General features: G+C 36.4%; 1 protein-coding gene across 1 annotated transcript in view; it reads right to left on the bottom strand.

Moving 5' to 3' along the window:
• LOC134156586 (sodium channel protein type 1 subunit alpha-like) overlaps positions 1–24708 on the bottom strand; it is a gene marked incomplete at its 3' end in the record, with an annotated part of 47309 nt that extends 22601 nt beyond the window's left edge. The window contains exon 1 of the mRNA XM_062604739.1: positions 23931–24708. The remainder of the gene's footprint in view (positions 1–23930) is intronic.
• Positions 24709–27495: the final 2787 nt, after the last annotated feature.

The raw sequence follows: 27495 nt of genomic DNA, 5'->3' as shown, positions 1-27495 counted from the left end.
ATTCACTTGAGAAGAGTTAGTTGAAATTTGCCAGAGGTGTATTCATAGTTGAGAAGAAAAAAATTAGGAGTACCTGTGGGAAAAGAGGGTTTAGTTCCAGTTTTCACTCCCAATTAATTTCGTTGATTCAGGACAAAAATACAAGACTCATTTTTGAAAAACAAAGCAAACAAAGTAACAGAAAAACCTCAAGTCAGCCTTCCCCAAACAAAATAACTAACTAAGCAAAAACGCCATGGTGGGAAAACAAGAATGCACCCTGTGAGCTAACTGTGCTAGGAACTGCTGTCCATTTCAGTCAAAGCAGTCTTCTGTGCAGCTGCAGCCCCTTTTTCCCCCTCTAAACCTATATTCTCAGTCCTATCCTTGTTTCTTGATTAAAGGAAATCAAAAACCCACATGATCCAGAAGCAGCATATTATTCATCACTGTTAGTTATATATATGTACACATTGTTGAGACTGCTATCCTCCTTACATTTTTAATTTAAATAATGTATTTATAAACCAAAGTATAGCTACTAGACTCTGCTTTAAATTAAAAATAAATTGCTTGCTTCTGCTTACTGCTTTGCTAGTTTAATTCCAATAACTGCAACCAAGTCATTTCTATTTTAGAAAGCTGAAAAACAAAATTAGTTATGCAGTTCTTTAGAAAGAAAAAAATATTTCAATGGGACAAGTCACAATCCATCTGCATTACTACTCCATCTGAGCAAATACATTTTATAGGTTAGAACTACTGGACTGCTACCAAGTTGAATGAATTCCATGCTTGCTACATTCCTGCAGTGCAACTTGTGCAGCAAATGACTGCAGTACAGAGTAACATACTTTCTGCTTTCTTTCATTTGATCAGAGCAGGGCCTCATTCTATTTTCGATTACTAATTCAAGATTAACTTTCTTAAGCAACAGAGAGACCCTCCCCACCATCCTTGCAGCCCCCTTCAGATACTGGAAGGCTGCTATGAGGTCTCCACGCAGCCTTCTCTTCTCCAGCCTGAACAGCCCCAACTCTCTCAGCCTGTCTACATACAGGAGGTGCTCCAGTCCCCTGATCATCCTCGTGGCCCTCCTCTGGACTTGTTCCAACAGTTCCATGTCCTTTTTATGTTGAGGACACCAGAACTGCACACAATACTCCAAGTGAGGTCTCATGAGAGCAGAGTAGAGGGGCAGGATCACCTCCTTCGACCTGCTGGTCACGATCCTTTGGATGCAGCCCAGGATATGGTTGGCTTTCTGGGCACACATGTTAAGTTCCTCATTGACAAATACCCCCAAGTCCTTCTCTGCAGGGCTGCTCTGAATCTCTTCTCTGCCCAACCTGTAGCTGTGCCTGGGATTGCTCTGACCCAGGTGTAGGACCTTGCACTTGGCATGGTTAAACTTCATGAGGCTGGCATCAGCCCACCTCACAAGTGTGTCAAGGCCCCTCTGGATGGCATTCCTTCCCTCCAGGGTATCAACCGAACCACACAGCTTGGTGTCATCGGCAAACTTGCTGAGGGTGCACTCAATCCCACTGTCCATGTCAGCGACAAAGATATTGAACAAGGCCGGTCCCAACACCGATCCCTGAGGGACACCACTCGTTACTGGTCTCCAGCTGGACATTGAGCCATTGGTCACAACTCTTTGCATGCAGCCATCCGGCCAGTTCTTTATCCGTCGAGTGGCCCAGCTATCAATTTGATGTCTCTCTCAGTTTAGAGACAAGGATGTGGTGTGGGACAGTGTCGAACGCTTTGCACAAGTCCAGGTAGATGACATCAACTGCTCTACCCTTGTTCATCAGTTCTGTAGCCCCATCATAGAAGGCCACCAAATTGGTCAGGCAGGATTTCCCCTTAGTGAAGCCATGCTGGCTGTCACCAAGCACCTTGTTGTTTTTCATGTGCCTTAGCATGCCTTCCAGGAGAATCTGCTCCAAGATTTTGCCAGGCACAGAGGTGAGACTGACTGGTCTCTAATTCCCCAGGTCATCCATTTTCCTGTTCCTGAAAATGGGGGTTGTGTACGTTCAGGTTCTTAAGACGGTCTCGAACCAGATCCTCTCGTACAGGGGGCCTAGGGTTTCCATTCTCATAGTCCCTGTGTCTGCCTTCCAAGACTTGGGTGGTGTGGTCAGAGCCTTTGCCAGTGAAGACCGAGGCAAAGAAGTCATTCAGAACCTCAGCCTTCTCCAAATCCAGGGTAGCCAGTTCTCCTGACAGCTTCCGGAGGGGACCTACATTGTCCCTAGTCTCTCTTTTATTCACTACGTACTTATAGAATCCCTTCCTGTTATCTTTCACACCCCTAGCCAAGTTTAATTCTAACTGGGCTTTAGCTTTCCTAACGTTGTCCCTCAGCAGCTCCTTATCCATCCAAGGAGGTCTCCTGGCCCTTCTGCTGCACTTCCTTCTAGTTGAGATGCAACACTCCTGAGCTTGTAAAATTGATTTTACATTAAGGTAAAATTGAATTTAAGACAAGATTTAAGTTTTGCTTTTGGTATATTACCACCCTTGGGAAACAAGAAATAAAAGCTGATGGAGAACAGACTGCTCCATACCCTGGAATGATGTCAGATTTGTAGAACTGTCAAACCCAAAGACATCTTCATACTCAAAAAGTTACTAAATCCCAACTTTTGGTCTTGCTTAACCCCATGGACAGCATTCTGGTAATTGCTATCTTATATGGTCAGTAGAAGTGCCAGAAGCCTTAAAGATGTAATGACATAAGTCTCTTTGGCATGTGTCCTAGGAAAAGACTACCTTTCCAAAAAACGGCACTTATGGCTCAGCAGCCTTCCTAAAATCTCAGCACCAATGCATATTCCCACACTCATCATATATTAACAGATTTATTCCAAAGCTTCTGACACTGATGTGCAGCTCACCACTTAGAAAAGCAGCAGTTGAAGCATGTCATTCAGAAAAGGAGCATTTGAAGCAAGTGACATAGAGACTTTGCAGAAGTCCTCGATACAGTTATGCTTTACTCTGAACAGGGTAAAAGAGAGAAAACTAAAAGCAAAAATACTAAAATATTCTCCATTACTACTTTTCTGAATTTCTTAGTAACTCTTAGCTCAATCTTTTGTTTTGGTCTGAGTCATTTAAGCTGTCTCTCACACTGAGACTTTCCTCAAAACGGTCAAAGAGAACCTCTTACTACTTCTAGCTCCTGCAACAGGAGACCCCCTGGTCATCCCCAGCAAATCATCAAAATCCATCCACTAATTTGCTGTTTAGTTATCATTCCACTTACCAGAATGAGTTTTCTTGGTCAGCTCCCATTTACAAGCATGCCAATTGTAATCCTGTGATTACATCTCATTTGTTTTATTGAAGCAATATTAAGACTACGGCTGAAGGTCAGATTTGCTTTCTCCTTGCCCTGTGACCCTGTAGAGCAGCCTGGAAGCTGGCTGTGCAGTGATCCAGCTGAGAAGTCCACAGAAAGAATTGCTAAATATGAGTTAAATCTAGATGACATTAAAAGGCACATTGGCTTCCTCTGTGGGTGGGTTACAGGCATATTCACCTGCCCCATCCTTGTGAGAAACCACACAGCTGATGTCAGGCAGACATAAGGTCCTATGTTCACTGTGAGAAGATATTTAGGGATTTGCAAGAAGCCTGAATTAAGATCAATAGTCTTGGTGAGCACTAGCATCCGCCTAGAGTTTCACATACATACTTCATAACTTGTAAGAGCATTTTGTGTAGACATCTTAGCCCAGAAACCATGAATTCAAACATGATATGGGCAATTATAAGGGTTTAGGCATAAAAAGAAAGAAGTATCTCAGAATAATAACTGTAATGACTTTGTTTCCTCTGATGTTTAGCTTGTTTTGAGGGGCAAAAAGGTCCTACATAATACTAATGATATTTTCAGCTGCATAAAGGGGAAAACAAACCCCTTGACACTTCCTAGAAACAATGCAATAGTTTTTGCTATTAAGTGGTTACCTACAAATTGCAGCAACAGCATCTGCTGCCTCTGCACCCTTTGAGCAATGCCTTATTGTAGAAAGCTTCAGATCTGAAAAAGAAGGTAAAGCCTAGGAATTAGTATTTCTGCAGAAACAGTGGCTTGAGAGCCACTGACTGAAGACTGTTGGCAGCAGTTTTACTTAAAAGCCAAGATTTCACTTTTTTTTGGGGGGGCGGGGGGGGGTGTTAGTGAGTTTCCAGTCATTTCATATTTTACATTCTAACCCTACAATAAATGTTCAATGTGTTAATTTCATTTTTGAAAATACAGAAATGTAAGAATACAATAAATAATCCAGTCAAAATCTAGAAGTGACAAAATTATAGACCTTTTAAATCCAGTGCTTTGGGATGTTTCAGTTTGTATTTTTTTTTTATCCTATGGTTGGTCAAGAATTAAAATTAGAGAAATGTGCTTCATTAAAATAAATAAAAACATATTACACACAGAGACTTTAACTGTTTAGCAGCCCAGAGTATTTAAAAATTAATGAACTTAATGCTATTAAGCATATGAAGAAAACAGACACAATGTATACTGCATAGCAGTATAGAGTTATAGCAGAACTAAGGCAATATCACTGGGTAACATGTGATATTTAAAAATGGAAAACCATTAATCAGAAATCTCTGAAATATAGCTATATACTTAAAATAGAGTAAATTATAATACATTTTGCAGGAACACAGTCATTCACTTTGAACCAGTTCTGGTACTTTCCTGAATAACATATCCTCCATTAAAAGGCAAACATTTACTTTATGAAATACAGTTCTGAACTATGTGGTTAAAAATATAATTGTAGTGCATGTCTAGTGATTATTTTGCAAAGAAACCATTCACAACTACAGGTACAGAAATATAAAAAGGAAAGAGGCTTGACATCTTCAGTTTCACCTATAAGGTTAGAACTGAAACTGGAGAAGCAACAGGTACGGGGAAGACCACAGCAAATAATGGCAGTTCTTACTAAACCATGTCTCTTTCAACCTCGGCTTTTCTGATGGGGAAACAACAGTTTACCCATTTTAAAAGATTTGTAATTAGTGATTAAAATACTTTCAGCTATCCTCACTCCCACACATTTGTCTTTTTAATGGCTAAAAGTACTCTTGTATTTGTGATTAGAACTGCTTATCACTGTTCTAAACTGACGTTTTAAATGTTGTAATAGATGAAGTGTTTTGGAATGCTTTTTTCTAAATAGTAATTTTTAGTTTATAGCAGTGAGTTATAATGTTTTCTGGTATTTTGGCATTGGATGTGCAGGGAATATCTTAAATAGTTTCAAAATAAATGGTAAGATTAATTGTTAATGTCCCATAACTCTTTGCTAATAGTAGACCCAGTGTGAAAGCTAATTCTTGCACTAGAGACATGAGAGAAAGCTTCAGCCACTCAAACTCCTGGAGTCAGTTATTGATTTACAATACACTCAGCTGAGAAACAACGCATAGAGGCATTCCCCAGCACATCACTTTTCTTGCCTGATCAACTTATCTGAAGTCAGAGCACCATTTCCCACCAGACTGAGAGCTGAAAAATATTTCTGTAGGCATCATATATACACCCTAGATGTCTTTGTATAAACAAGCTTGAAGAGAAAACACAAAGTAGAAAACCACACTTTCTAAGACTGTTCATTAACACACTGAGAGAGGGCATAAAAATGGATTTTAAGTGCACTATACAGGGAAAAGAATATCCAGTTATGAAAGCAAGTCTTTATTATGTGAGCAATGAACATTGTCAGAGAAGAGATCAATGCAATGTGTAAGTCATAGCTCTAAGGAACTGAAGGACATTTAAGACTGAGGGAACCATTAAGAAGCTAAGAAATGATTGACTTACATTGATTATGAGGTAAGGATAATTTTTGGACTTCATATTTGTAAGTAAAAATGACATCAAACAAAACTTAATTTGTTTTTTGAGGAAAAGCCTATGAAAAGTATACAGAAGAATTTTCAGGACTTAGCAATTTCAAGTAGGAGTTGGTTATGCCTGTTTATCCAGGCATAATAATTCAATATTTATTACTCTTACAATTCTTTATTTTGTCTATGATTTAAAATTGCACCATGGTGCATGGTTGTAATATAAGAGATGAACTCTTGATCCTATTGAAGCTGTTCTCAAAACATGCTATTGACTTCATTCATGCAGGTGAGCTTTATTACCTAATTGATATATTTGATTTATATCTTGAGGAAGAATTCTGATTTGTGCTAGTTATAAAAGTAATTTAAACTCTTTTGTCTTATGTTAAAGAAGAGGTACATTAGCCTGAAGGAATACTTCCCTTTATTTTTCTTTTACATACTGAAATTTTACCAGCTGACTTTCATATATGCTACAAAGATGCAGTTTCTTTTTCTGAACATATTTTGATATTTCAGTGCTGTACAATTAATACATAAAAAAGAAATGAGATACTTGTATTAATAAATAGAAGTTCTATTGCAAATTATATAAATATACATGTATCATTCATAATTCAATAATTACTTATTAAAAATTTTGTAGTGTTTATAAAATCATTATGATGGAGGTCTTCTTTTGTCATGTATAGTGCAAGTTATTTCTCCTACATTAAGTTCTGGAGTGGTAAAATGCTTTTTACATTATGACATTTAATGTCACACAACATATACTCTCATTGTAAATTGCTATAAAACAGCGATTCTCAGACTGGGAAAGGTTGAGGACAGAAGCAGGGATTTAGCCTGAAGAAAGTAATAAAAATAAGTTATAAAAATGCAATAAAATTTTTGCTCTTCCTTCCCGTCTTCTTACTTCTCTTGCTGAATATTCTTTTCACCTTTCTGGCAAACCCAGTGGGGACTTGAACTTAACATTGTCCTAAAGTAAATGGGTCCTAGGGAGCGGGATGCAAGTGTGCTCCCTCCTTCCATGACTGCTCCAGCCTTCCCAGGCAGCTCGGATTGCTGGAAGCTAAGTGCTACATGGGGTGTTTTCTGCTCAACAGGACCGGGGCTGGGTTTTCAGGTCTGTGGTTGTGAAGTTAGGCTGTTTGCTGGCTTGGTAATGAGGGAGTTCTTGGATGAACTACAGGTTGACCACAGAAGCTTGGAGCAAGCCAGCAAGCCAGGAGAGGTGAATGTATCCAAAAAATGACAAAACTGAGAAAGGTCAAGATCAAAGCTGTTATCACTGTAAAAGATAGTTAAAGACAGAAGAGAGTGTAGACCAAGAAGCATTGTTTCAGTGAGAATATGATGATATATAACAGATGATCAAAGCCTAAGACTGTGACTCAGTACCTTATACAGCTTGCAGCATCAGCAGATACCTGATCTTTTCTAGAAAGATATCTCTCTAGAGCTACTTTTGGTTTTGTACCCTGAACATCAGACAGCCAAGATGTGTTCACGCTGCAGGTAAATAGATTTACACACCGGTGAAGATTACCTTTTCAGAATAGCATCAGGACTGTGCGAACCACCTGGGCCCTGCTGAAAGCAGGCAGAATGCTATTTTGGTCTCCAAGCTCCCTTCAGAAACATCCTATTTATACTATATTCAGTTCAACTGACCCAAGTTTTAATTATTTCAGACTTCCTTCTGCTGGCAGTGCTGGTGTGTTTTCAGTTTCTAGGTGAAGTGATTAATCTCAGTCTATGAGTGTTTAACACAGCAGCTTGACACATGCAAAGCTAGCAACCAAGCCTAAAGGCTCCTGAGATTAGTGGTGCCTGTGCTGCTAGCAGTCATGATAAATCTGACTCTTACTCTTGTGTTAAATGTTCCCATCTAAGTTTTAAAGCAAGACTGTGGTTAAATCTTACTGTACCTCCCTCTCCTTCCCCACCCATACATACCTAAGATACAGCCCTTCTTAGTCATGCATAACATTATTACTGTCAGTGTTTTCTATTACGTTTACAAAGAAACAAGAAAGCTTCTTTGGCCTTCTCGAACAAAACCTGCCCATATCCAGGGTGAGTTTCTAAATAGTCTCTTAGGCTATGTTATCTTGCTGTATAAATGCTCAGAAAATAGATGACTAATTTCCTCTCAGAGCATCTTTGCAGCTTTTCTTCATCATCTCGAATTGCATTTTTTAGTTATTAACTTTGTTGTTCAGATTTTCAATTTACATCAACATTCTGCTACCAAAAAAAAAGATTCCCAGTCATATTTAGGTGACACAAATATCAGTAAATCTCCCTCATTACCCTCTTTTTTAACTTCTTTTTTTTTTTTTAAGACACTTTCCAAAACACTTCAATGGTTACATTCAGTTACTAAAACTACACTTTCACCATAAAGGTCATCTTTCTCTCTGTGCTATCTGAGCACTTTTCCTTATACTTCGATTGAGTGCTGGGTGGAACAGTGATTCCATTTCTCTTTGTATTTGAATAGTGCATACAGATTGGGGTCATAGATTCCATATATGAATGCCTGCCTACTATCGGCATACAAAAATATCCATATATATACTTGGTAGCAGGTAACGTTGAACACAAACTGACACAGAACACTTTGTGGGTAAGAATCTGGATTTTAAGAGGTGTTAAAGTTCAAGATTGTATACTTTAGAGGAGTATTATGAAGGAATGCATTCAGAAGTAGAGTGTGACAGAGCCAGAAAGCAAGTTTTTAAGAACAAAGTTCCTGAATCTTCCAGAAGTAAAAACACACCCTACAACACTGCAATACAGTATTTTAACTCAGATAACACATCAATGTCTCAAAAGAATCCAAACCTGTCTTATTTTAATTCCCCAGAGCAGTTAATAATTGTTGCTTCCGGAAAGACACCTGAATTAGAAGCATAAAAAAAAGAGACCTACAGACCTCTAAAGAGAAGGGAAAGTTGCTTACTGCATGGACTTCAGAATAATGCTAATCACAGTTACACTACCCACAGCCATTATTTAGCCATCTTCACAATCTTTTCTCCTATGAAGAGAAAATGGCTCATATTTCACATCTGGAATTTATCTGAACAGACAGCTAAAGGCAAAAAGGCGTCCTTTTCCAAAGTGCTGAGCAAACAAGAATCCACACAAAAGTCAATATGAAATTCTTGTCAGTCTGTCTTGAAAAATTGTATTCTTTGCCTAAGCACCTAAATATAGATTTAACTCAAAAGCTTAGACCTATCTTATGAAACTTCAGCCTTATGTCATAGTCAAACTTCAATCAATGAAAAAAAAAACATTGCCAAACCCCACCAGTTTCCTCCATTTCAGAATCCTGAAGCATATAACCCTGAGAAATAAATGTCACCACTGAGACACTATAGAAATATGGGCAAAGAGGTAAAAGAAAAAAGAAGAGAAAATTTTGAATGAAAGTGTTATTACTATTAGACAGTTAAACAGTATTTAACATGCTGAAGACAGACCTGTTTTGGAACAGAGAAACAGCTTTAAAAATAAAATTAAATGCTTACTACTTCCCTGCATTTTTAAAAATTAATTAATTCATATTTCTCCAGCTTTTTTTATCTCAATTACATTTTTTTTTTCCAAAAAAACTCCGTGCTAGCTATCGTCAAGCAGTTAGGCATGCAGACATAAGAGAGGGGTACTGTATCTCTGCTTTCTTTTCTTAGCATGTCTTCTAATTTATTACTACTCTTGAGCAGTATACTTTTTTGTTTCTCTCAGCAGAGTTATTAAATATTATTTAGTGCTGATTCAGGATTAGTCTGAATTTAGACTTCACAGATGTATAGAAAGCTACCTTGAGGGAAAAGTAGAGGGCAAGTCTGAGGTCAGTGCCCATAAGTGACAGCCACATCCAGCCTGTGCAGCAGCAGCAGCATGTAACCTGGGGTCAAAAGTACCAGATGTGCTGTCTAAAAGATATGAGAATTTCTAAAAGATATGAGAACCTACAACTCTCATAAATTGTAATAGCCCTTAGGATTGGCATTACAAAGAACAATTATTGATTAAAACAACCTAAACCAAACCAAACCAAAAACCAACAAAAAAATGCCAAAATGTGTATGAGCTTCTAAGCTGTTGTTCATTTTCAACACATTGTAGAAATAACCTAAGCAAACATGGCTGTTAGCAAACCAAAGGAGGCAATGCTTGAAGCCAATAAGCTGGATTGAAGTTCGTGTGCAAAACAAAATGGTAGCACCACTGCTGCAAGTGTTGCAAAAAAAAAAACAAACAAAACCCCACAAACCTGAAGAAAACTCCATTAAACCTCCCTCCCCCAAAATATTATTTGAATAAAAGCAGTCATCAGTTGGAATTCTATTTAAAAGGTACACAAAGTAATGAAGATTTTTTCTCTAACCTCATTGAACATGTATATAAATAAAGCTGTAAACTTTATGTCTATTATATGTACCACTCATGAAATTTGACAAATTTTTAACTGCAGAGCAGGTACAGAACTCACACCTGGTGATGCAAGACTATGTCTACATTAGCATTTCCAAATGTTCTATTTATGTTTCTATTAATAGAAATATTTTGTAATTTTATATATTTAATATATGTTAGATAGGTTTTATAATTTATATTTCTGTTTCTCATTTTTCATATTTTGGTGCACAGTTTCTCCTTATTACAATTGCTAGTGATATCTCTTACCCTGCACTCCTAGGATGTGATTTTGAATTACAGACTCACAGATAGGCTGAAATGGAAAGGCACCTCTGGAGATCAGTTTTTGTTTTAAAATAAAGATATTTTTCAAAATCTTCTCACACATTTCTAGTCTGGGTGGATGTAAATCCTGCTTCTATAAAATGTTACAGGCAGTTTTATATTTGCCCATCAAAAAGCAGACAGCAAAATGGACAGAAAGGTCTTGAAATAACAGTTGGCAAGCCTTACTCATCTAGGTGTGTATGCAAATACAGTTTTACAAGGCTCCCTGGTACCAGAAACGGTACTATGGAGTAAACGATACTATTTTCCAGCAGATTTTAAGTATACGTGATGTATCTTCCTTTTCTCAGACTATATATGTCTTACTCATCACTCATTAAGCAAAATAAATTTAGTCTGCCATTAAATTGGAATGTATTTTTAATGATTCATCATATTCAGAATTATTAAAAAGAAATAAAACAAGTTTTGGTTTGAATTAAGTCCAGTTTGGCATCTGATTTAGCAAGAGACTTTCTAAATTGGTTTTGCATTTCTTGTAAGTATTGATTAGTAATGTTCTACATGATGATTTAAAAATTTTAATTGGTGTTAAATTTAAACAATTTACCCAAAGATGTGTCCCTCCATAACACTGACTTTCATGGAAGGAAAAAGAAGCTATAAATTTATTTCTTTCCAACTCTAAATTTTTCCTTTAAGATGCTAAAGATAGTACTGTGCTTTTTCCTTTGCAATTGTTAATGCAGAAGGTAAAATAATTTGTGTTTACTTGATTAACATGCTATTCCAGTTTGTGAATTTATTAGCTTATTCTAAAGTCATACTCTAAAAAATCCCCCCACACACAATAAAATGTTACTACCTCTTTCTAGGTAAATACATACATGTTTCACTAAATAAATTTATATGAACAACATTTATTTTATTTGTTCTGTAGCTTAGAAGCTAATCAATCTCCTGTACCTGGGGACACAATCACCTCTCCTGTTAGAAAGAGCTGACCGTGGTACAATTTTCACTCATTTTGATTTATAGTTTCCCAAGGATTTTGGGAACATGACTCGAGTTCTTTGCAGGTACAGAGTATCTTCAAGCCAGTTAGTCTTGGCCTAGATGGAGCCAAAATGAACAAGAAAAAAATTATTGTAACATATAGATGTCTTTGTAGTGATTTTTTTTTTGTTTGTTTGTTTCAGATATAAAATTTTATTAATTCACAATAGTAGATCTGTAATAAATTTTATTTTGAGGCAATATAAAGTCCTGAAAACATAGCAAAAGGTCACATTTTCTGTTCTATCTCCCCCAGTGTATGTGTAAGCGTGAAGAGAAAAATGAAGGAAAAAACACTCGGACTGAGATCTCTAGACAACATTTGGAACGCAGTCAATGTTTAAGGAAAAAAGCCCTCCAACATTGTTGGATAATTTCTTTTGCAATTAAGCATTGTCAATGTAGCCAATATGGAAATCTGAAAAGTTCTTTGCCTTTATCCACCACTGCACAGTTCAGGCAATTATTTGTTATTATTTAGGCTTTTATTTCAGAAAATAAATGCATCAGATTGGGTTTCTCAGATGTGAAAAACACTAAACAACAACATATAATATAAAACGCTGAAATGGCTCTGGTACACTCACTTAATTTAATCAGCTTTTGAAGTGTCCTAGTTCTCCCTACTAGAGATAAACTATAAATTTAAATATATTTTTAATTAAATGTATAGTATTCTTCTGGCAATAAGCAAAAAGTGTTCAGATTTTCCAAATATCCTTTTTCTACCCCTTTTATTTACACATTGGTTATGGTTAAACATTAAAAGAAACACTAAAGAAACTGAAAGAAACACTATGATATTAAATAACGTTTTAGAAAACATTTTTGTTCTTTCTAGATCACTCTGAAGTGTTGCAGAGTGTATATTCCACAGAATAAATATTTGGAGGGGATGCTTATATGCTTGAAGAACAGCCTGAGCAGATAGCTTTTATGAGGCCTATTTTGAACCCTGTATGATTTACGATACACTTTTCTTTAAGTCTGTTGTACCTCAGATATCCACTTTTTTTTTTTGTAGACTTACAGAAAAACATGGGTTGGAAATGATCAGAGGCCACCTAGTACATCTCCCTGTCCAACAAGATAGCTATACCTGTTTCCCAACAGATGTTTCATCTAACCTCTTCTACAAACCTTTATGACAAATTCCACAGATTCCTCTGACACTCTATTGCAGCTCTTCACTACCCACTCTAAGAAAGTTCCTTCCCACATCTCATCTGAGAGAGCCCATTTCTTCAGTCTTCACATCCTGCTGTACCCACTACAAAGAACAGAATTCATCTTCACCATCTAGCTTCTAATGATCCACCACCCTCTTCCCTTCTGTTTTCATCTGTAGACTTACTCCAGGAATCTTGCAAAGCTACTGAAAGAGCCCTTTCTATGACATTTCTAAGAGAAGCATCCATCATCTGCTTCAGAAATATTCCAGGCACAATCCTCTCTTGGCAAATAAAGTCAACAATAATTTGAAACAAAACAACTAGACACTTTAAATCATGAAAGAAAATGAAAGATCTCACTCTGAACGGAGCACCATTAAAGAGTAAGTAGAAAATGGAGTCCAGGGCAGGATGAGAGTATGGAAGCATTGCAGGCAAATACATCTGGAACACAGTCAAGTCATTGGCTTCAAATGCATTAAATAACCAAGCATTTGAAAGCTTCCTTCAGATACATTACTTCAGTTAAAAAGTAGTGTATTTGCTGCTTAATTTTGTCATCTTTGAACAATACTACTATTAAATAAAGCTTATTTGAGTCACATGAGCCTCTACCTTAATTCCTAAATATTTCTTTCTGACCTTGGCAGGATTTGGAGTTTTGTTTGTTTGTGATTTATCAGAAGGATGATCTTAAGAGTTCTGAATTGTATGATAAAGTAATTTAAAAAAGTCAATTATGGAAGCTTTTAAGAAGTAGGGAAAAGATGAAAAAGGTTGATCTGCATGTTTATAAGGTACTGAAACAAATTACAGAGATAGAGGGCATAAGATGGGATAAAGCTTGAAAGCACAAACTGAGCTGGTTGTTTCTGAGACCAAAAATAGAGAGATTATATCCTTTTATTTCCCTCAAACACTTCTGAAAAAATAAGAAATGAATAAAAAGAAGGATGCTAACACCTTAAAATAGAGCACTGGAAAGATGGTCAGAGATGCACTGGGTACTGCTGAGACAGTGAGCTATGAAACTTGTGTTCAGAAAAAGCAACATAATGAGAATTTCCTAGGACAAAGAGAAAGGAGAGAGAGTTTCTGGGGCTGATAAATGGAAACAATGAATAGCATGATGACTGATTCAGAAATGTACTTTATCAAATGATATATAAAATGGCAGGAAAGGGTGCTACCCAGAATTTTGGCATTAAGGGCAGAATAAAAACAATTCTTTTTATCCAAGCTAAATATCAGATTAGAAAAGCATGAACAGGGGCTGGAACCACATATGCTGGTGGAAATGGAAGACAGAAATGATGACACAACCATCAGTAAAAGCCAGGAAGCCTGAAAACAGGCATGTATTCAGTAAGACATCACAGTCCTTCTTTAAATAAATACTATTAACATTGAACAAGAAAAGATCAGTAAATTTTACAGAAATTGGACTAACCCTGCTAAGGAAAGGGTGATGATTTCTGAGCCTACATTTGTCATTTAACTAATTACTTCACTCATATCAAACTTCGTTTTTTTTTAATCCAACTTTTATATGTTTTCATGGATAGGAATCCACAAAGAATAAGCCTACAACCAGAAAATGGAAGCAACATACCAGAACTACCAAGTTTTGAGAGTAATATTTGGAGAACTTGCATGATACTCTCCATCTCCCTACAATAACAGCTTCAGTCAGAAACATCAGTTGTAGCTTTTAATGGTTAAAATTTTCTCAAAGGTTCCTATTTTTCCATTTTAGAATATTTCAGCTTTATGATTTTTTTCTCTTTGAGCAATTTGATCCCTTAAGTGCTCTAAAACATTATGCTAAAAAAAGCCTAATGGTATTCCTCATCTAGTATGTCTTACTGATGGCATGACATTATTTTTCTCAGTTTACAAGTGTGAATATATATTGTTCAATTTTTAATCTAGTTTGTCTTCTGCTGTATTCATTTTGGCATCCATAGAAAGTCTACAGGTCAAATAAAGGAGTCCCACTGCCTCCTAAATATATCAGATGTCTTCAAAGGAGAAAAAGAAAGTAGAATATGCTCCTGTTATTAGAAGAGAATCAACAAATCTCTTCATGATGTTTAGCCCAAAAGACCTAATATGTTTTGTCACAGGTAAGGTGGTACTGGGGTTCATAAAACAAAAAATTAAAGACAATGCATTCATCCAGGAAAGCATCACAGTTCTAAATACACACACACAAATTATAGCAAGCTTTCCTCCCCTTTTCAAAATAAATCAGCAAAGAAGTACCCACTTCTGATTACTGCCCAACTGTCTCAGCTGTTGACATATACAACTTCTGAAACTTCAAAGCAAGTTTAGGTTTGAATACAACAATTTCAGAGTACATTTCAGTGATCAATAATAAACTACCCTTGCCCCTTATATAAAGTATTGCTTCAAACAGTTGATAGGATATATGATTTCATGATATACATTCATCTATGTAATTTTCCTGTAAGATGTTAGTAGTCAGTCTTATTTATATCTGGTACAAGATACTATGCAAACTGCTATTGTTTTCTTAAAATTTCCCTAGAAATGCCTTTCCCGATCAAAGCATATCATAATCAATAACTCCTACCTCCCGCCACTGATGCTTTCTTTAAGATAATGAAAACTTTCTGGTTTTTACCTGGCAAACTGAACACAATCAGTTTGTCAATCAGCTGCCTGTCTCTAACTTGCTTTCCTGTGTCTAAATACTTCATCAAATATTCAAGAGCACACAAACCAGGCTCAACAGAATAAACTAACAGGGTGTCAGTCTTGACAGTAATCATCCTGTTATTGTTTCACATTAGATTCTCAGAGTAATTTTTAGCACAGTCTTTTTTCCTTTGTTCTTTATATTAATACATTGGTCAAGCCTGAAAAACACGAAAAAAAAAAGTAGGTGCACTTCAAGAATGCAACACTAATATCAGCCAGTATAGCTCAGGAATTTGATGCTGTAACCACAAAATAAGCATTCTGGGAATAAGTACAATTGATCAGGGTTTCAACAGCAATAGAAAATACCTATCAATTTTCAAATATAGCAGAATGAGCAACAACTTTTCCAAAGTGGGGATGAAGGGCAGGTGAGTTGAGCAGAAAGCCCAATCCCAGATAAATTGGTTCAATGGGAGTCTTTCATGCACATACCTCAGACAAGCTGTGGAGAAGAAATCCATTTTAGAAAAGATGCTGAAAGAGCTTGATATCCACCTGGCAAATTTCTAGTGTTGTTTGAAAAAGCAAGACGGTTCAGAATACGAACCAAATTATACCTACAGCATTACAACTACTTCTGATCAGTATGTAAATGAAAGTAAGAGCTTCTAGCAGTGTACCTCATCAGAAAGACTAGGGGCAGATGGAGACGAAGAGAGAGAAAAAAGAGGAGGGAGCCCCTTTTTCTTTCAGTAAACCTCAAACATGTGTGTGAAGCAATCAGTGTTAAAGCAGAGCATCTCTGTATGGGAAGAAAAACTGCACAGTCCTGCAGTGCTAGGATTTTGACTACATCACTGATTGCTTTAGCCCTTAATATGTTTTCTATGACCTCTGTTAACTTCTAAACAGTTCAGAGAGAAAATCTTGTGTAATAATTTAAACACTCCAACCCCCAACAAACTGACAAACTCCCCAAATATAAGGCCAGTGAAATTGTAACAAAATGCTGTGCTGCCAAAAAGACCTCATTGCAGCTCTTTCATTTCTAAAGCACCAAAATGGGATTTTTCTCTTTAATTATATGCTTAACAATAACTACAAAGCAAGCATTCAGAAATTATTAAAAAAAAAAAAGAAAAAAAGAAGGGAGAGGGGGGAACCCCATGCAGACAGCTCATATAAATGTACTGAGGTTAAGGCTTTAACATTCTGCTCTCTTACCTGATAAGACATGAATTTCAAATGTATTACGAGGAAAACAAGAATAAAACCCCTAAAATACAGGGATCATGAAACACCTGAAATTGCTCTCTAATAAACTTGTTCAGATTCCCAGTTCCAAAAGATTAACATTTATAAATTGCTGCATTCTCATTGGGAAAAAAACGAAACAAAACAAAACAAAACAAAAAAAAACACACCAAAAAAACAAAACCAAAAATCAAAACCTCTGCAGTATCCTCTCTGCCTTATTCTTGGCTTCCTGTTCTGAGGCTTCACTCTATGGTACCAAACACAAACCAGCAAATAGCAGGAAATAAAATGACAAAAAAGGAAGAAGAAGAAGCGGGGGGGGGTGGGAGGGGATGAGATGGGAAGGGGATGAAGAGCGACAGAGAATAGGGTGAAAAAACTAAAAAATAAAGGGGCTGGGGGGAGGGAGGGAAGATACCAGACCATCTCCTTAAAGGACAGCCCCATCTACCGGCAAAAGAAATAAACCAGCTGTAAAAGATTGCTTTTAAATATACTTTCTGATTTAAGAGAGTCTGATAATCTACAATCCCAGTAGCACCAAGAAGCAGATTTCTTTATCCAGTGTTACACAAGTAAAAGTTTCCATTAATTTTAATTTCTTTTCTGTTAATTATTTGTCTCTGAAATGTGAGAAGAAAATAGTTTGGGTAAGGGTGTTCTGTTACGAAAGCACCAGAAACCTTTCCAGGTCAGCCCCTGGCATGCCGCAACTAAAGGCTACCAGTCCCCTGCATCATTTTCCACCTCCCCCCAAACATGGTGGTAGGTTCGAAATCTTCAATCATGGGTTCAATCCCCCTCCAAAAATAAACCAAGGTTCCTGTGCCAGAGTGATACGACATGTCCATCTATTCCAGACTGCATTGTTAATCATGTAGCCTGATACTTGACTGCCACGTCAGATTTATACATTCCCATGTATTCAGATGACAGCTGCACAGTCAAATCTGGAACCTAGACAAAAAACTGCTCCTGTTTCAAATTCAGACTGCTAAGTAAAAGTAACTGTTAATACAACAAACTCCAGCTGCATTGGATCAGCCTCAGTTTGAGCTAAATCAGGCAGCATTATATATCTCTCATTTTGCTTTCTTGACAAAAAGAGTGGAACAGGGATGGCCATCAGCCAACATTTTGAAACCCCTAGTTTCAGCCATGATGGAGGGGGGTGGGTGCACTCCAATAAAAAAGGAAGGGGCAGTGACTAGAAGGGTGAGAGGTGCACAAAAGGAGGGCCAAAAACAACACTGCGTTTCTTTCATTGTGTAATAAAGTTTTGGCATGTAAAAATACAAGATACATACAATACTCTATGCAATAAGACCGTCACCTAGCATGCAACACATACTTAACATGCTAACCTGTAATTCAGGGATCCCAGGCACCTCTAATGAATTTGATCCCCTACAGTCAATTCCAGTACTGTTCTGATATGTTCTTTTTAAATATTTTTACATTGTGAGGTTTTAACTGCTTGAATTTTGCTTGAATCCAAGCTATATGAAGCCGAATTTTTCCATCTCCCAGTGGTGGCCTGACATGCTTGGTCCTTCACAACAAGCACTTGGAATCTCTTAGTATAACACCTAATTTTCAAGCATTTATCAACACGTAAGATTATGAACAATTATTCTAAAAATTAAATCTAATCTCTCAAATCTTAAAATATTTTCTCTGCAAATATTACTGTGTTTCTATAAACACAGCATGCAACTTTAGGACAACAAATACTTAGTTAAAACACACCATAATATACCCAAATACTAATACTCAAATGCTGACATACTAAGGGCAAGACCAAGCTGGATACACCTGTGCAACCTGTCTCTATTGAATGTGCCTTAGCACTGATTTAGAAAGACTTTAGACGCTTTAACATTTCACTGCTGTCATGATCACCAGTTTTGAATATAGCTTTTCTGCTGCCACTACTGGTAGTATTCTAAATAGTTCAGGCAGATCCCCACTACCCAAATGACCTTCATGTAGAAAAATCTATAACCATGACCACTTTATTATCAGTCGGTAACACTTTTCTACTATCTGATTTTTATTTAGGTATAACTGTAAAATTATACTATTGCTGATGACAATCTATCATTCCCAGAAATCTATCTGTTAATGGAAGATGTTTCTAGAAATGAATTGTCTAGTGTTTATAAATGCAAATTTATCACCGGGTTAAAAGGCAGAATATTTATTCCCCAGTTTGAATTTTAATATGAGTTGTTCCAGTCTTTGCTACAGTCTGGGCATGTTTGACATTTTACAGGCATAGCTCCTTCAAAATGTTGTGTTTGAAATGAAATAATACCAAAAAGAAAACAATAAAACAGGAATCTGCATAGCTTAAACAATAAATGCCTGGCGGTTAAAAAAAAAAAAAAATGTATCTTTGAGATACCTCAGGTGCTTACAGTTTTGGTCCTGAACATAACACTGAACACAAAAAATTTAAATGTAATTTCGATGTATTATGAAAATATACAGTTTTCATTAGTCCAAAACCATCCCACTTTAAGGATCAGCAAAGGTTCAATATAGGATGCTTAATATGACCACTGACTTCTCCAAGCATGATTAACAGAATACTGAAAGGTTGTTGTTTTTTTTAAGCAGCATTTCCCATGGCTCATATTTCACTGGTCATACTGGTATAACCAGGCGCTCAAGTCCAGCTCCACCAGCTTAGTGTCAGGAAAATTGATAAGGCTTGTGGTTATCTTAACAGGCTCATTTGGTAGCTCCTTGAACCAGACTGCCATCTGATATGGGGTTTGAGAGAGACTTTATCAACACAATAGCAACTTCTTTCAAACTGCTAAAGAGCTAAGTCCCTTGAATTTGCATATTTTTACTATTTTAAACTTATATGTTGCACCACAATTGCAGAAAACAAAAAAGCTACTCCAATTCTAAAATAAATGGCAAGTTAGGTAATCAACCATGGTCCCTCTCCCCTCTCCCCCCAAAAATACAACTTGCCTTTTTTACTCTCTAAACAAAAAGAACACAGCTAAGAGCTAATAAATTAATTTTCAAAACCAAGCAAGTCTAGGATACTCATTGTTTTTAATTTGGAAATTTTAACCACTTCTTCCTGCAGGTATGGTCACAACCACTCAGATCCTGAGTGCCTAAGGAGCAACCACCTTAGTGGGCATTGACTGAAGCAACCATCCAACAGGCCCAGTGGAAAGCACCTCCATGCCCTGCACAGCACAGACACAGTTGCCAGGCAAACTTCCATTGCAGCCTTGAGCTTGCTGTCTCGCAGATTTCAGATTCTGCAGAGCTGGTAACTTTGCATTAATGGAGATATGTGGTTCACTTGCCTTTATAAAAATTTTGACCAGTCCTGTTCTTGGCCCTGCTTCAGCAGTACTGTGTAAATATTTAAAAGCACTGGTGAAGAATAGCCCAGTAAGTTATTGACTCAAGTGCCACAAAAGTGCCCACCCTTAGTGATCACCAGACACTGGGAGATTCTGGTTTTCTTCAGCACATGAAAGGACTCATCGGGAAGTCCTTCTCTGGTGATCCTCTGCAGCGTCCCTTTCTGAAAGGGACCTGAAATGAACTTTGGCTGAAGAAAAAGAGAATTTAGTTCTTTTTGTCACTAAGGTTTCAAGCATTTGTGCTGTAGACATTATAGTTCTGTATAATCTAGAGAAACCTTTAAAATTAGCTTAGATGTTTAGCCATGGCAGTAAATAATGCAGAAGAGTGTGTTCCACATACATAAAAGTGTTAAGATATATATACATATTTAACGATAGTATCTGAGGTAAATTTTATTTATCAAAACATTAAGAAATCACACTTGATTGTTTACAGTATCTCTTTGTAGGATTCTACGAATGAATTCTCTGAATTGTAGTGGGAATTGAAAACAGATCATGGAGTAATAAATCTAGTATATGAGCAATGTACCATACAAGATCCTGCATGGACAGGCAGGTGAACATGACAATCCAAGGGTTTTTTCTGTTTCTAAATAAGTGAACCAATTGTACTGCAGTCACAGACGAGCTATACAGGAAATAACAATGGAACAACATCATCATGAAAATCAGGACCTGGAAAAATTACATGGACTGTAGCGGTATAGAACAGAAGATTGCATCCAACCAGTTTCAATGAAAAGTGAGGAAAACCTTTAAATAAAAAAAAAAGTAACTTTTCACATATGAACAGAGCATACCTGTCAGCTTCTAAACAGGTGTTTTTTTTTTCAGAACAGATATAGCCAATTTCTACACCAATAGACTTTTGTCACATTTGTAACGTTTCTTTTGCACTTAATGCAAATAAAATTTCGCAGTTATGGACAGTGAAAGATCTGATTTTGTGAATCCAAACTTACCTGGAAAGTTTGTGAATTATACTATTACAATCTTACCTTTAGATGTTACATGAGATAAACTAAAACACAGATGTTTGTAGTCTTAGCAATAAACTTGTCATCATAATGTATTTCTCAAATTTGATAACATTATGGATTACAAAAACTGGTCTTACCATTGTTTATGCTAAACACATTATTCTAAAATAATCTAATTTATATGCTTTGATACTGATTCCATGCTCCTCAGTTTTAGTGATATTTCCATGCCTGTGAAGAGAGAACAGAAACTCCCTTGCAGGACAGAAATCTCTAGTACTCTGAAGAAAAGTGAAGAGAAAGTTTGTCAAAAACTCAAGCTGCATATTGTGATGTGAAGGAATATACGGAATATACAGAATATTGAAAACAAGCTACTGATAAAGCCATGGACTGGACAAATCTAGTAAACCACAGGAAAATACCAGGAGGAGGTAACAACCACTAATGGCCCATATCTTGCATTGTAGGGAGTTCAAAACATACCTTACAGCTCAGATCCAATTACTTAGACCTAAAGTGATATTGCAGAATATAGGATATATAAATACACAGAGGAAACAGCTTTTTCTAACAGGTTGTATCCTACTGAAGCTTCTGCAACTTGCTGTGGCGAGAAGTACTGTGTGTGCCCTGCTCTGAACCATGATGCAAAAGATAAAAATAACACTTCCAGAAAACCACCATACATTTAAAGACAATAAGGGTTTTCTTTTTCTTCTAACTGAACAGATAGGTTATTGATACTCCTTAAGCCTGTAAGAAAATACCTCAAGCACCCACACTTGAAATGGGATGGAACACAGTGCACTCAAGTATAATAGCATTATTATTTTAGAACTCTTCAGGCAGAAGAAAGAAAGAATCCGAAGTACATCATAACAGTAACGTGTGGTACCTAGCAGTTTTGTTCTACGGTCCTTTACTAAGCTATTATTTTAAGAGAGTGTTTGCTAGACACACTTCTGCATTTTCAAGCACAAAATGATATCTATAAAATATTCCACACTGTAATATACTGTATTGAAACAGAGGTGTTTTCAAGATACCAAAAAATTGATTACATTTTCTTGAACCTAACTTTTCACAGTGTAATTGATGAGGGCACCAGCTTGGTATTTCTACTCAAACATGGCATAGATCTACATGACTGTCTTTAGTAATCTAGCAACTGGTAAGGTAAGACCATCCTGAAGAGACACCTGACTGCTTGGCAGTTCTTTTACGGAGGAAGATAGCTTTTAAAGATGGCAATAAAATGATAAAACAATTCACCTCACTTACAAACAAGTGTTGAAATTAAATTCTATCAGTTATTTCTAGAATAGTGTGGAGAACCACTAATTTTGGGGGAGGGCAGGGGAGAATGGAGGGGAACCCATTTAAAGGACTTCTCCTCTTGTCATCAAAACTAGTTCAATCTGATATTAATACGTAATCATCTATTAATATTCAATCTTATTTTGATTTAAGAAAGGGACTTTGGTATTTGCTCTTAGAGTGAGCCTATCAGACATGAAAATTCTATAAATGACATACTGTCAGTAATTTTTAACTTTTAATTTTCTGGTTTCACACTCAGCATAACTTAATACAATCATAAAAATTTTTAAGGCTATACATTAGACAAAATCTTGGTAATAAGCTATTAAATATAACTCCTTGACATAATGCCAACCAAAGGTTTTCTCAGGAATTTTTACTATAAATTCACCTGTATTTTGGAATTCATTTATGTGTTTTAAATTTGTATTATTTAATTTTTGCATATTGCTAACTCCCATAGAGCAGAGGCTGCAGTACTACCAAAGAAAAAAGTTACTGTCCAAGGTACTGTACAGAAACCAGAGCTTCCTAATGAATCTCTAAAATCCATAAAAATAATTTCATTTTTTTTAGTGTAGTAATTATCTCTAGCAAGCAAGCTAGCCTGCTTGAAATTCCCTACATGATGCTGCAGTATCAGTGATATGCTGTTACTTTCCAGTGCCACTTCTGCTGCATTCCAGTATAATCAGACGCTTCAGCACCTGACAGTACTCAGTACGTGTAATCCTTTTAAGGACAAACCTGTTCTATGTTTTCTTATAAACTGACTCTTATCAGGGTGAAAGTATAAAATAAAACCAAAAAACTTTGAATTCTACATGGTGCATGAAAAAAAAGCTATCCTCTAAAAAAAATCTAGCCAATAGGCACTGTTCAGGCATTCTGCAGAGCAACCACCAAATGTAATTTTACCTGCAGTATTCACTTTAAAAATTTCAGAAACATATAGAGGCATGTATTTTTGCAGTACAAAGCAAATAACATATTGGATTTACTCACCACTTCAAAACATAACAAAAAAGTGCAAAAGAATTACATACCTTTTTTTCCCCTACTTTGTTTCGTTTAATAGAAGCAGCATATTTGTAATTTGCCAGGCTAAAACAATGCAACAGCCAGGAACTGCAGTAAACCTCTCAGAGCTAATAGCTATATCCAATAATGCTTTCCCACACCACCTCCAAGCAAATGGGTTTAATTCACTGCTTAATCAGCCAAATTAACAATAATCCCCATATGGTTAGAAAATATGTTTGTTAAACGAGCCCAATTTATGATTTATTTATTTATAAAGTGTCTTAAAGCTGAGATGCCTAGAAGAACTACTACTCTTTTAATGCAATCATGCTGACAGAGCTTTTTTCACCTAGCAAATTCTCTCTGCAATTCACAGCATGGCTGACAGCTGTCTGCATAGAAAAAGAACACAGTAACCATTTAAATCATGCAAAAACATTTACCTGAGAAGATGTAGCAAAGATCAGGATCCGGCTTCCAGACCCCATGAAGCATGAAGCTGGGGGAGCAATCCACTAGCTTGCTCAGGCCAGCAGTCTCTCTCCTACACTTGACCTAGACTGCCTTACATAATGAGGAATCAGTGCTGTATCCTGTGTGGAGGAGCAAGCTGAATGTCATCACTGGCAGAAGTACGGAGAACTGGCAGCAGGCAGGCTGGTAGTTAGCATGGAGATCACGAAGTCTGCTTTCCCCGAGTGTTCTGGGAGAAAACACAAGAACAGCTCAGAAATGCTGGTGTCATTCCTCCCCTGGAACAAATGACCGGAAGGAGCGAGGGTGTTACAAACGTGAGGCAGACTGCAAGTGCTAAAGCTGCATCTGTACCTACTGTCAAGGTAACAGAGTTCCTGCCACACTGTGTCTAGAGGACTGCATAGCGACAGCTAATAGGAGAGCAACAGCAAGGCAAATGAGAATGAGAGACACAGACTGCTTCTGCATACATTTGTCTATATATTACTCATTGCGGTGAGTAGAAGAAAAGCAATGGTATAAGATAAAATACTGTGATTGATACACAAAGGGAAGTGCTATTCCCTTAAATAAATCTTATTGCATGCAAGTTAGTTTCTGCAAATATAACCATTTGTTACCTGTTTTACCTGCTGTTAGAGAGGTTAAAGTGCTCGTATTGGAGAGATATTGATATTTTCATGAAAAGTATGAGTAAGAAATATTCCTGGTTGTGAATATGTTTACAGTCACTTTGGTATTTTTTTCCTTTTTTTTTAAGATATTTGTGATCTTTCTTAGTTTATCATTGTTTGGGTCATATCAGCACTTTCACTGTGGAGGGCACAAGAAGAGAAACAAGTATTGAGGCTTAGCCAGCAGTTAGAAACCCACGCAATGTTATTGTTTACAAAAGGCAGCTTTATATTAATTAAAAGCACTGCATATTACTTGTATTCCATATTTTATTTCATGTGAATATTTGAATACTAAGAGCCTTAAATACCAATAATGCATATACAAAATATTCTTGAATTAATATTTTGAGTTATATAGTTTCTGTTTACAAAAGAAGATGAAGGTTTCACTAAGATGGGGCATCTTAAGTTTTCTAGTTATATTTGAGACTGCTTGACCAGGCATGATCAAGACTAATTGCAACTTGGCACAAATGTTCAATGTCACAGATAAATATCACTTGATAATGAATACAGTAATTGAAAGATAAAGAAACTATCATTTAATAATATTTAACATCCCATGTCCTTCTTATTTAAATTAATGGGTTTGGGGAAATGAGTGAAATAATGGGGACAATTTTCATCTCAGCTCTGAAGCTTTCCAAGTGAAAACCCTGGGCTGCATTAAATGCGAGAGTAAAGAGGAACTCAGCAACAACATTGCAGCAACATCAAAAGACAGGTCACTAATGTTATCAAAAGTTTTAGTATCAATATACAACATTGGCTGTGTTTTACAAAAGTCAGCTGAGGTACAAGGACTATTACTCTTAGTTCTGCCTTTAGAAGCGTAAACATTTGAGCTCTGACCTCAAACAGAAAAATCATGGTGAAGTTTAAAGGGATAAAATTAATCCAAATTTTATTTACAAAACTTATTTAAATGGTTATTTCTCTTCAATAAACATACAAAGGCTTTTCCAACGGATATAAAGGTTAAAAAATATTGCTTGAGTGTCACTGGTTTTTTTTAAATATACATTTTCCTAGTTCCTTGTTGAATTATCTTCTTTTTGCTTTCTTGAGAATGAAAAAAAAAAAAAAAGAAAAAGGAAAAGAAAAAGAGTAAAAGAGTATCAGGATATACCAACTGTAGATACAAAGTATAATGTGCAAAAAAAAAAACCAAAAATTCAAGGGAGATATAATTTGAAAATGATAAATTATTTTCTTAAACAATTACTGTTGTACTTTAAATCAGTAACTTTTCATCCAGATAGCACAATTTATACCATATCAGCAAATAATATTAAATCTATCTTGGTGAGTTTATTCTTTCACATACTGGTGATGACATTCAATGGGGAGTCCCTTTTAAAACTTTATATAATTTATATACCAACCTCTACTTTTGGTGTTTCAAGTGTTAAATATGTACTTGCTTACAGGAAAGCTATCTAATACTGGTCCTTCATCAATCAAGAGTTAAAATTATCATAACCTGTGTTAAGATGTGTATACAACAGTAGTATAGTTAAGGTGCAAAATGTTGGGAATTCTGTCATCACAGCAATGAAAACAGCAAAGCATCTGAACTACTCATTTAAAGCCAGCTCAGATGCCTTCATGGCAATGGCACATTAATACATTACTAGGACAATCTGTCTACAGATGACTGCATCAGGCAGAGAAACAAAATTAACAAGTAAACTATCGGTGAAACAACCCAATACACAGAAATAAAGTAGAAAATACTACCTAAATGAACAGAATAACAGACTTGACTATTAGCCTCGCAAAGGCAGCATAGGGTTTGCTTGATGTTACAGTTTAGACAAACAGGTTTGATAGAGATGATTCCATCTTTGGGCAAAATAATGAACTAAATATTCCTTCAAAGCTTTTCCAGCCTTCTTTTCTCCGATATTCCCAATAAACTGTTTTTCCATGTGCAGAATAATGACTGTCAAATTATATACTTTTGTGGTGATGATAAGTAAATACAAAGTAATAATTTGTAAACATCATGTAACTGTCATTCAGAATATGCGTGCAAGCCATAGTTTTTGCCTGGAGTGTAAAAACTGTTTATTTCTATCAGGAATCAGCCAGCATATTCATCCATTGATTTAGAGTAGTTCTTACAAGCGTTTTGCTCTAGATGAACTTGGTCTGATCTGCTGGCAAGTCAAAACTATCAATACAAAATGATGCAGAAACTGCTGACATCTAGGACTCTTAGTCAAAGACTGTTTCTGGGCCAGCTGCACTGATAATGTGAGCAGTAGAGTCTGTGGTAAGAAAATAAGTCAAATCTATATCACTCTCAACTACCAGATTAGTCTGATGCTCCTGTAGTAGTATTCACTCTGACAAATTAAAGACAGTAAATGCAGTTTTTTAAAAAACTTTTAAAACCTGTATTCTTTTGCAAATGACTGTAGAACAAAACTGCTAATTGGAGAAGAAGAATGGACTAAGTCTACCCCTCACATAAGGATGGAGATGAAAATATGAATGTTTGAGATTTCATATTTTGCGAGGAGTATAAAACAATTGAGTCTCTTTTGTTACACTAGTCTCATGAAGATAATGTATCCCTAGGATGTTTTACAGGAGCCTAAGTCTGTGAAACAAGTTCTGGGATTTTTCTTTTCTGGAAAATTTGGCAGTAGAAGTTAACAAAGCTTATCACTAAATTGTCCTTACTGGCTGAGTTTATGTCCACAAGGTTCTTTCTATTCCTTGCTGAAATGAAGGAAGCAGTATCTCATAGACAGTACTCCTGCCAACAACCTTGAGTAAACAGGACAATTTTTTTTAGACACCTTGCTCTTAAGAGGCCTTGCACATAAATAAATCATTACTTGAG

Source organism: Pezoporus occidentalis, unplaced genomic scaffold (genome assembly GCF_034315485.1).
Source record: "Pezoporus occidentalis ecotype Australia unplaced genomic scaffold, CSIRO_AGI_Poc_V1 ctg88, whole genome shotgun sequence".
Lineage (NCBI taxonomy): Eukaryota > Metazoa > Chordata > Aves > Psittaciformes > Psittacidae > Pezoporus > Pezoporus occidentalis.
Note: the sequence above shows the minus strand (reverse complement) of the source record. Positions and strands in the feature narration are given on the sequence as shown.